Source organism: Merops nubicus, unplaced genomic scaffold (genome assembly GCF_000691845.1).
Source record: "Merops nubicus isolate BGI_N331 unplaced genomic scaffold, ASM69184v1 scaffold4990, whole genome shotgun sequence".
Lineage (NCBI taxonomy): Eukaryota > Metazoa > Chordata > Aves > Coraciiformes > Meropidae > Merops > Merops nubicus.
Window position 1 is genome coordinate 69,039 of NW_008582027.1, and position 11,655 is coordinate 80,693.

An 11,655-nucleotide genomic window follows, 5' to 3' on the forward strand; every position below is an offset into this window, starting at 1 on the left:
ACACTAATGGTGTCACCAAGAATGAATTGCCATGCTTCTGGTTAGCCTGTGCAGCCAGTACACGTGCCAAGCCATTTGTATTGTCGCCTGGGTCAATGTATATATTGTCATATGCCCGAGTCACTTGTGCCAGCCAGAATGCAAGTCTTATAAGGAGCAGCTGAGGGAACTGAGTTAGTTTAGTCTCAAGAAGAGGAGGCTGAGATGAGACTTTATTGCTTTCTACAGCTACCTGAAAGGAGGTTGTAAGGAGATGGGTGTTGGTCTCTTCTCACAAGTAACAAGCTATAGGATAAAAGGAAAAGGCCTCACGTGGCACCAGGGGAGGTTTAGATTGGATATTTAGAAAAATTTCTTCACAGAAAGGGTTGTCAAGCACTAGAACTGGCTGCCCAGGGAAGCTGTTGAATCGCCATCCCTAGATGTGTTAAAAGTCATGTAGATGTGGTACTTAGGGACATGGTTTAGCTGTGGACATGGTAAAGTTAGGTTGATGGTTGGACTTGATGATCTTAAAGGTCTTTTCCAACCTAAACGATTCTATGATTCTGTGCCAACATTCGTACATTCAGATTAGTAAGCTAACACTTATAACAGTGGAACAAATTTCTAAACCACTTGCAAATAGTGAAACAAAGTCCATCAGCATTTTTTATGAAATTTGGCTGGCTTTTTGTTGTTGCATTACTAAACCTATAGAACAAATTGCATTGATCCTAGCACTGACATTTGCAATGTTTATCTCCTTACTGGTGGTTTTATGTGTACGATTGCTGTATATAGTCTGTCGTCAGATGCGAAAGATTCATCTTCTCCTAAGGAAAGCCATTCAAAATGAGGAATCAGTTCCACATCACTGGTGTTTCACTACACTTAACAAGGGTTAAAATACTGTTTTCAGACTGGCAGTGGTTTTTTTTCTGCTGTTGTAAGTTGGCACTCTGCAAGGTTTCTGTTTTGCCATCTTTTCCACAGCTCATTCACAGGGAAATGGCAGTAGTAGGGTTTGAGGTTTCAAAGGAGGAGCAGAGCATTGGCAGGTTTCATTTTTCTTTTCCTTCTTATTTGTGCTGGCTGGCAAACTGGCTGTTATGAGTTGGTTTGGAAGAGTACAATGGGCTGGATCATTCATTTGGAGGCCAGTAAGAAACCCCATGAAGCCACTGAGGACTTGATCTTTTTGTTGATTTCAGTCCTATTTACCAGCTGCTTCCCAGAAATGCCAACAACTTTGTCCTTTAGTTTCTGGGTGATTTTTATTCCCTTGTAGTTTCACCATAGCAATAGTGTAATACAGCTGGAAAATCCCGAGTGCACCCAATGCTTTACAAATACCTTGACAGTGAAAGTTAAGACACAGATGAAAAGCTGACTGCTCAGTGGGAATATCCATGCCTTGCAGGAACTTTCAGCTTCATGGTTTTGTCAGGGAAAGCGAGCAGGGATAGGAACAGGGTCAATAGCATTTCTATAGCCTAAATGAGAGGTCGTTTCTTCATGGACTTAACTTCCACAAAGCCCATCTTAAAGGAAGGCTACCTTTCAGTGTTCAGCACAGCCACTGGGGTCAGATGAGGCAGCAGCACCCGCTAGAAGGCTGCTTCGTTCTGCCAGGAAGCAGGAAAACCCATCCTTCTGCCCGCGGAGCGGCAGCCAACAGCCTCGCTGCCTGATGTTCCAGATGTGCCCGAGGTGCACGCTCACCATCTAGTGGCTGCTGCGACGTATGGAAAAGAAGCCTCTGTGGCTGGCATCTGAGGCATTTTGTGGGTGACAGCACCTCGCATTTTAAGCTTTTAATAACGCATACATTTTTTACTTGCCTGAGTAATTCCTAATTCAAAAGAAAAAACGACAAAATCAAACTTCTGTAATTCTATTTATTTTTTTTTACATAAAGTGGCCCTCCTGTAGGTTTTCTTTCTCAGCAGCTTCACAGCAGGCACAAGAAAACTGAGAGAACCCTGATGTGGTAAGCCCAAATAGTCGATAAACATGGATTACAGATGCAGAAAATGCTGGAGTTAATGGCATACCTAAGCTTAGTTTTCATTTTTCATTTCTCACGTGGAGTAGCAACAAATCACAGCACAAAGATATTAATAAAAGACAACACCTGATACTGTGCATTCTTCTCCTCTCATAATGAGGGATTTTGAACCAAGAATCAAGAACATAGAGTTGGGAGGAAAGGGTTCTCTTTTCAGATTTAGTGAATTTTCCATGTGACCTTTTCACTTGGCTCCTTTAATTCTGCAGTTATAAAATTATGGTGTTATTCCTTGCACTCACTTTTTCATGATGTCCATTCATAGCACCAGCACATTAGGACACATCACAGAACATGGTATTGTCACAGAGCACAGAAAATCCTGTGTGGGTGGGTACAAAATATGCATAAATATGAAATACTGCTTAAAGATATTATTGTTCTTCTGTCAACTATCAGTCCTTTTTCTTAAAATAAATACCTTCTGTATTCCTTAGGCATTCAAGAGATAGTGTTTTGGCAGGATAGGTTTCTTCAGTGACATATGGAAAATCATCACTTATGTGCTCTGGCTCTTTTAACTGTTTTTTCCCTGGTACTTTATTCATTTGTATAACGTGGAAGAGCCAGGTGACCTTGCTCCCTGCTTAGGTATGAGAACCAGTAGAATTTTCTTGTATTAACTATTTAGGTGTTAAGCAACTACTTCCTCCATGCCCCTTCAGGCTAATGCTCCCAGCTGGTAGATCTGAAAGAAGCATATTGAAGAAGACATAAGGTCCCTGAATTTCAGTGTTGAACACTCATAAACCTAATCATTCATTATTAGTAGGGATACAGTTTGTCTCTGATTGCTATCTTTTCTTCCATACGATATAAACCAAACAAAAATATTGTGTAAATTGAGCAAGATTCAATCTCTTTTTCCATACTTCACTAAATCTTTCATTTTCTGGATTTTTTTTCCCTGTTGTTTTTGATGACCACGTGCAGTTGTAAAGCACTTCCAAAGGTAGAAGTGTTTATTGGTTGCATAAAAGCAGTCTTTTGAGACTGATACAGATTATGATGTTGATTTGTGTAGTTTTAAAGTCTATATTGAGAGATGTTTTCCTTCCCTGTTTTGATTAACCATCCACATGATTAAAGGAATCGTTTTATTGTAACATCGTAATGTGGAATTTATTAGACAAGCTCAAGCAACAGTACTGAAACAAAACATTTCAAAGGTATATTCCTTTATGTTAGCTCTGTGGTCATCAGAATGTTCCTGCTAAATTACTTTCATTTTTCTTGCCACCAAGGTTTAGCTGCCTACTGAAACAAATAGGAAGATGATCATAAATATTTTCTTGATATTTTTATTTACTAAGATGTAACAGTATTCTAGATGCAGATGTTGAAATCCTACTCCCATATCCATCAAGTTACCTGTGCCACTATGGCTAAACTGATGATCAGTGTCCTTATAGTCATGTGTTTAACCCTCTTCACAGTTCAAAGCTTTTTCATGACTCAGATTTCTCACTGATGCTTGTGGTTAGAGCGCATGAACCTTAATCTAAATGTTCAAGACACTGGCAAGAAATGTCTACATTTTTAAGGATATGGGGCCTGTTGTGCGTCTGAATAGGCAGGCTCTGCAGGTTTTCAAGCCCTTCTTCCCCTTGCCACCAATATTCCTGCTTTTCTTACACAAACTGCAGGAGGTTTTGTGCTCTCACGTGCCCTAACTGTGGGACTCCTAGCACTCTGTGGTCCTGACTTCAGCCCTCTGAACTAGTAGAAGACAACACTATGCCACTGGTAGACAGAATATGGACACGTGTGGAAGAGGAGGATTTTGCCATTTGATCTTAGGGCAGTAAGTTAGGTATCATATCTGTTTCTTTGTTTTGTGATGGATCCCACCATCGCTTAAAATTCTGATACTTTCTCTTCCTCCATATGGCTTTGAACATGGTATGAAAAACAGAGCATGCCACTGTGAAAGGATGTTTTAATAATTTCCGCATTGACTTCTGGAAGATGTAACCAGATACTGAAGAAATACTAAGAAAAAAACAGAATTGGTTGCTGTTTCTCTTTAAATGTAACTTTTAGAAGACCGAAACCATGCAGATGTTAACTAAGAATTACTCTTCTTTTTGAAAACAAAACATTTCATGGTGTTGGATCCCTTACTGCCATGCCTTTATTCTGTATCCAGTCGGAACAGCATTTTCAGCAGTCATTAACAGCAGGGTTCCTGGCAGCAGCATTGAAAGCTTTATTGCTTTCTAGTCACACATGTTAAGTAAGAATATATGTTCTTAGTGGTGATTGCTTTCTAACAACCTTAAGAACACCTGTACCAATTATGTACAAGACAAATTTTTACTGTCATGTCACAGATGAACACTTATTATTTTAATTGGGTTAATTGTGCTTTTTTGTCCATTCACAGTACTGCTTTACTGTGGCAGATGGCCCAGTGTTATAAATACTTTTCATGACATCCCCTCTATTTTACTAATCTTCATTGTGAATTTCCCATTGGTAATGACTAATGACAGTTTCCTAGCCAGCAACTTTTAATAGATTCCTTTTTTTTTCTTAATCTCTGCCTGTCCTCAGCAGCACTGTTTTGTTCAATAATTTAATCAGTTCAGCAACAGTATAATATTAGATAATTGAACCATTGCTTTATGAATTTTTGAAATGCAAAACACCCATGAAGTAATCACTGATTAATATTTCAGTATTGATAGAGATCACTCTCTTTTCTGAAGAAATGGGAAAGGTTTTACTATCTGTGCTTGAATGCTTTTTCTTTCCTTTTATTTCTGTCCTTTGGTCCTGAGAATCACATGTAGTAAACAGGAAGGAATCCAATAACCAGAAAAATTAGCAGAAAGGATTAACATTTTTGCCTACCCACTATGACCATCTTAACCATTCAACACCTATGTATCAAAGAAGTGAAAAAATTCCATTCATCCCCCTCTTATAAGTGAATATTTATCTGCAAAAGGGACTCCCTAAGGGAAAAACGCCTCCAGGTTCATCCCACCTCTGTTAGCAGGCAAAAGGATTTAGCTGCTGCAAATTAAGTGGCAAAATATCAGCATAGAGCTCCTTAAAAGCTGGTGTGATTTTTTTGAAAACTCCTGGACTCAGGAATTTCTGACTAGACCCTCTCCTTCCTCTGTGTACTGGGTCAGACAGGCATCGGGTTCATGCCTACTACCTGTACGTTGCTGGCAGCTGCTGTGTTTTGCTCAGGGCAGTATTCCTCAGGCTCCCTGTCTTTTATCCAGGATGTTTCATGCCACAAAGCAGTAGTGGAGCAGAGTAAGGAGGTGGCTGTAGGACAATTCCCCGATTTCACAGCAGTTTGTGAGATTTCACAGTTTAATTTCCCAGTTTAATTGTGTTCCTTCTCAGAACAAAAAACTACTTCAAGCAAGAATGTTGTACAACCCTAACCACAGCCTGTATTTTGAGGCTTTCTTTGCAGAGATAAAGAGGAAGAGGGAGCTAGCTGAAACCTTTTATCAGTCTGACATTAGGATGAGTTTGGGTCTTCAGTTTAAAATTAGTAACTTCATAGCTTTTATTCAAAAAGGGTTTCTTCACATATAAACCCCTCATTACTTTTCTCTTCTCTTTTCCTCCCCTTCCCAGAGTGACAAATAAAGTTCAACTTAAAAATGCTTTAATGTTTTTTCAGACAACACATGTATGTTAATGTAGCTGCTCTGGCTACCTGCCTGAACTTCAAAACTGTCAGTAGTCTGCTGTAGACACTTAGCTGTGTGTGCCTGTGTTGGGCACCTTCTCGGTGTACTGCTTACTACTCAAGCATTGCTGATGCAGATATTAATTTCTTTCATCTGAAGAATGTTGATCCTGATAGTTTTAATTACATCTGCCTTTCTTCACGGATGCTGCTGAAGTCACATGATGGGACAGATTTTGCCTTTGGAGATGTTTGCATACTGCCAGTGAACCCATCTAAGGGATTATGCATGTGTGTCCAGAGAGGGAAGGGAGTCAGTCTGGTCTGATAAAAAAAAAACCAATTCATATTCAATTGCAAAAGGAAATGCACCCGAAAAAAACTTCTCTTTGAAGGATGAGAGGAGAGCAGATACCCTTTAGAGAAAAGGAAAATAGAATAGATAAAAGATGATTGTTTGCTGATACTGAAAACTTTCAGGGGGGCTTAATGCCAACCATTTTCCTTTTTCCCCTGACAGGCACGAGCATATTTACTGTTTACGAAGCTGCTTCTCAGGAAGGCTGGGTGTTCCTCATGTACCGAGCAATCGACAGCTTCCCCCGGTGGCGCTCATATTTCTATTTCATCACCTTAATTTTCTTCCTGGCCTGGCTTGTTAAGGTACTGAAAAATGTGCTCTTTAACACCTGTCTGAAATGTGAATCGTGTTAAAATTGATTTCTTCTCTTTTCTGCTTGCAAGCTTTGAGTCAGCCATTCTTTCTTGTTCTCTTTTCAGAACGTTTTCATCGCAGTCATCATTGAAACGTTTGCAGAAATTAGAGTGCAGTTCCAACAGATGTGGGGGTCCAGGAGCAGTACTACTTCAACTGCCACCACCCAGGTGAAGCACCTGAGAGGCTAAGATTCTTTGGGGACGTGATTTGGTTTAGTTCATGAATTAATAATAAGCCAAAAATTCCTGCTAATTGTGATTTTATCTGATTTATTTGACTGATTATATATATTTAAGGTTAATATATGACTTTTTTATATAAAATTAAGTTCTAGGTTATATTATCCAGATAGGCTTTCTTAATAAAAAATAATAAAGAAGACTGCCATATGTCTGTCTATATGGCTGGGTATGTTATCACTATGTTTTTATTTCTTTTTAATGAAGTAGGATAATGCTTTTTTATGATGCCATTGGTGGGTTTGGAGTTAGGATTGCTATTGAATATCGCTTTCTGCGCTAAGGAAGAAGGGCTGAAATTGCAAGCAATGAAGAAAATTTTTTCTAGTAGCTAGAGATTAATTATTTTCTTGAGCCAGAGGATTTAAGCATTTCAAAATTATTTATGAAATATTTTCTGATATTCCTTTGGATATTACTGTGATCCCTATGTACATCTAGTCCTTTTGTGCCTGCTGCTACATTTTTTTCCTCAAATAGACTGGCAATAATTTCTATGCCATATATGTCTTTGTCAAAGCAGACTTGGTGATCCCAATTTCAAATCTAACCCAAAAAAAGACTTTTCCACATGGCACATACTTAATCTGAGAATTGTAATGTTCCTTTCATCTCTGATGGAACAAATTCCTGAGCCATACAGACTTAACTGACATACTCTGAACTAGAAGCTGGAACAGAGAGATCAATGTAAGGAAACTCAAGAAGCAGCAAACATTAAGAAATTTCAAAGATAAAAGAAATTCCCAAAATAATGTCATCATGCTAAAGAATATCAAAATGTTGAATATAAATTGCATCATACAAAACAAAAATAGCTATAGACAAATCAATGGTTACTTTGCTCCTGGAGTCACTGGCATAAGGGGACTCTACCTAACTGAACTACAAAAATGATTTATCCTTTTATGTATTAAGTGTGCAGAACATTTCTTGCAGGTTTTCATGTTCAAAGCACCAGATGAGAGTTTAAAACCTTGGTTGTTTTGTGCATGAAATAACCTTGAGAAGTAATCATTAAACTGGTCCCAAAACTTAGTCCTGTAGAAAATAAAATGAGTGTCTGAGAGTCAAAGTGAAGGAAGGGGTCTCTAGGGAAGGATAAAAGAAGGTTCTTGTAAAACACTTTCTGCACATTAAAGCACAGTACAAAGAGGAGCAACTCAGTGCTGATCTGAGTTGGCAACTCTTCCTAGTGCAGAGATGCTACATGAGAACTCGGCAGCATTGAGCCATATTTGTGTGACGCTGTCCTCAGTCTAATGAGCACCTCTCTCTGGATGGCTTTTAAGCTTCAACCCCACTGCTGTGACTGAGTTCTCCAGGTGACTCGTTTGGCTGCTGGGTGCCAAGGGGTAGGTGGGAGTGAGGTGGGAATCTCATCGTATAGTATTTGCAGACTCTGAGGTGGCAATTCAAAATGCCAGAGCCATTGATAGTCTTTCAAGGACATTTTCAAGGACAGTGTTAATCACTTCCAGGCATGGTTTCTCACTGTTCCTGTGTCCAGCAGTCTGCATCTTTTTATGTCCCCATTTCTGAGGGAGAAGGATAGAAAAAATAAAAAAGACAGACAAAACACCTACACCTGTGCTTAAAGGGGTTATTGATAAAACGTGGATACCACCGTGGTCAAGAGAATCTGTTCCACTGACATCATTAGAGCCTGGATGTCATTCCGCTGTTTGCAGAATTATAAGCTCTGGGTAACAGTACAGAAAGACTGTACAGCTACTCCTGATATGCATCAGTGTGGAAAAATAAAGTCTGATGGTTTGAGTTAAATAATTTTGCCAGGAAAAAAAAAAAAAAGGAGGTTGTCTTATCTCCAAATGCACCATGAAACTTCTATCTCAGTCACAATGCATTTGTGTTTTTCAGGATAAGCTCTACGTTAGTAAGGAATTTATTCTGAACAGGAACCACTGTCTAATCCTACTGATCAGAGATTAATTGAATTGGTTTCTACATTAGGATTAATAGAGACACATTGAGTTTGTTGTTATCTGGGTAAAATTCAGAATCTATTAGTCTTGAAAAAAAGAGCATGTTTATTTTTTTTCTGTAGCAGTAAGAACCATTTCCCTCATTTTAAACAAGGTATCATCAACATGTATGCAGGTCCTTAAGGGGAATGTATTAGATTTCATTTGTATTTATTGGCATGTAAAACATTTCTGACAACAATTTTCCCTTCCAAGATGTTTCATGAAGATGCTGCTGGAGGCTGGCAGCTTGTGGCTGTTGACGTGAATAAACCCCAGGGCAGAGCTCCTGCTTGTCTACAGGTACAACATTGGTTTTTAATAAATTGGTGTATGTAACCAGCACCACTCAAATGCTGGCATAAGGGGATTGTGATGAGAAATACCTGGAGCTGTTTTACTCATAAATTTCTTTAAATCCAGTGCTTTCTGCAGGGTAGGCTTGTTCTTCAAAACCACAGATCAACAAAAAAAGGCAACACACCCAAAGATTAGAAGACTCCATTCCTTATAAAGGCTCTGTTTTCTTTGCTCAAGAGAGATATTTTAGATTTTTTAAATATAAAATAATATAAATAATCATCCTTTATCTCTCGGACTTCATGTGCAAACTGATTCCACTCTGAAGGTATTCACAACAGAAATGCAAAATACAACAATGTATGCCAAGAAACATATCTGATCATAACAAACACAGAAGTACCTCATTTCTCATGAAAATGGGCTCACAGAAAAGGGGGAGGAAAGGCATGTAGATAGCAAGCCATACAGTGTTTGAAACTTCCAGATTTAATATTCCGCTTGGGTATAGGTGAGTTTATAAAACTCTATCCTTATGTTTAAACAAATCCAGACTAAGAGAAGTAATATTTTTATAAATTCCTTTTATTAAAGCACTTTGTGCAGCAATTGAAATTTTCATTTTAAGTTAAATAATGTCACTTCTGGATGAAACAAACTTGCTTCAGAGTAGAAAGCCAAATCTGCTGTAGAAATCTGATGGCATGATGTTTGCTGGCAGTTTTGGTTATGTTTGGTTTAATATGTAAGCTAAAATACACAGACTTGTTGGCAGCATCTACATTGCTGAACACCAAGCTGGCAAGCGCCTTTCATCCCCTCCACAAGCTGTTCATTCTCAAATATCTGCTGTGTCAAACCACTACCATATAACTGATTATAGTATATGTCTTAAATGGTCCTTCTCTTCCCAAATTTAATTCTTGACTTCAAGCAGCAGGAACATCATTTGTGATGTTCTCAAGTAACAACCTCAGGTATGTGGATAAAATGTGGCTGAACTCCCAATTACCTCCAAATTAACTTTATCCTCCAGCTGAAGTTAAGATAACATCTGACTTACCTGGTCTGCCTTGGGCTGTAGTATTGCATTCTTGTCCCTTGTAGGAGCCATGTGAACATACGCTAAATTGTGCTCCAGGGAACATAAACCTCGTGCATCAGTGGGTGCTGCAACTTTTTATAAAATTGTAACTCAACTGGCAGTTTTCTTCTCAGTCTTCATCCCTTTGTGCAGCATCTGCAGGGTTTCCAGTAACCGATGACCTTGCTGGATGTAAATCCAAGGAAAGCAATCCAAAGGAAAACAACTTGTTAAAATATTATTTTATTAGGATAGTGGCCCAAATAGGCTTTATTCTTATGAAAGACACACTAAAATACAGCCCAAAGAAAGCAAAATCTAAAAGTCTGGATAAACACACACACTTCTATTCATCTCACCATGCATTATTTTTTCAGTTCTATCCAAAGTAAAAAGATAATAGACTTCCTAAAAAATTAATGTATTTAAAGCCTTTGCAATATATTAAAGGCATTCTTTATGCATTAAATCTCTAGTGAGAAATGTGGTAGCTATTTTCTAAGGGCTTGGGTGGGTTTTCTTCCTTAAGAGGAACATAGTGCATGAATCTGAATCTTGGAAAGAGTTATATATGTCCTGCCTTTAGGACACTTTCAAATAAGATGCATTCTTCTGACCTTTATTAGCTAAGTATATTTTTATTCAATATCCTGTGGAAGGATGGAGTTTTTAGAAAAAGGTAGTGAAGACTCTCCACTGCCCTGTATAATTTTAATAAAATTTTGCAGTAAGCTTGGTTTTATTAATTCCTGTCTGGGCTCTGCAAATATTACTGCTCCAAATACAAAATGGAACATTACTGAAAGTTCTGTTTCAACAGGTACCTGGGTGTGGGTCTATGCTTTGGTGAAACTCCACTTCCTCAGTGTACTGAGTTTAGAATTTACTTCCACAATGAACTGATGGCTAAGGGAATGGAGAGGGACTCTGGAAACTTGGGTTCAATTTATTGCCCAACCACAAATTTCCTGTAGAACTTCAGAAAGCTACTTAATAGAAATCTTTGCTTTAGTTCGCATTGCTTATGGGGGAAGAGTATCCCTCACAGATTTGGCTGCTCTGGTGTTTACACTCACTACCTAGTTGGGGGGCACTCCTGTAAGATGGGCTGGTGCTGTCTAAATTGGCAGATATGTACATACATCTGTAAAGCAGGGAGTGATGGGGGAAAGAATTATGTGATTTATGTCTGGGTGTGTAACATAAAAGCCTCTCTCATACAGATTTTGGAAGACACTTCACATGGACTAGCTGGATCTGCTGGGGTTTTCTAGTTACCAGCTCACTTTGTCTCGTGCAAACATTGCACCGAACTGCTCAATTAGGTAAAACAAATAAGCAGCCTAACCATGTCTTTACACTTCTGTCCCAGCTGATCTACAAAAAGGGGATTACAAAGGAGTGTCAGAATCCCATCTGTTGAGTAGTGTGCCTTGGTATGTCTAAACTGATGGACATCTGAGGGCCACTGTGCTTGCCAGGGTCTCTTGTCTCTCCTGAGAACCCACCTGCCTTTCCAGTGGGCACGTGGCATATGATGGAGTAGAACCAGCATGTGCATACACATCTGGGATCTGCAAGGAGCTCTTGTGTAAAAAAGACTAAACCAGGAGTGATG

General features: G+C 38.8%; 1 long non-coding RNA gene across 1 annotated transcript in view; it reads left to right on the forward strand.

Moving 5' to 3' along the window:
* The window catches only part of LOC103769164, a 34,171-nt gene extending 25,289 nt beyond the window's left edge, over positions 1 to 8,882 (forward strand). Inside the window, exons 2-4 of the long non-coding RNA XR_608137.1 lie at positions 6,232 to 6,374; positions 6,492 to 6,596; positions 8,870 to 8,882. This is a non-coding gene — a long non-coding RNA (uncharacterized LOC103769164). The remainder of the gene's footprint in view (positions 1 to 6,231; positions 6,375 to 6,491; positions 6,597 to 8,869) is intronic.
* Positions 8,883 to 11,655: the final 2,773 nt, after the last annotated feature.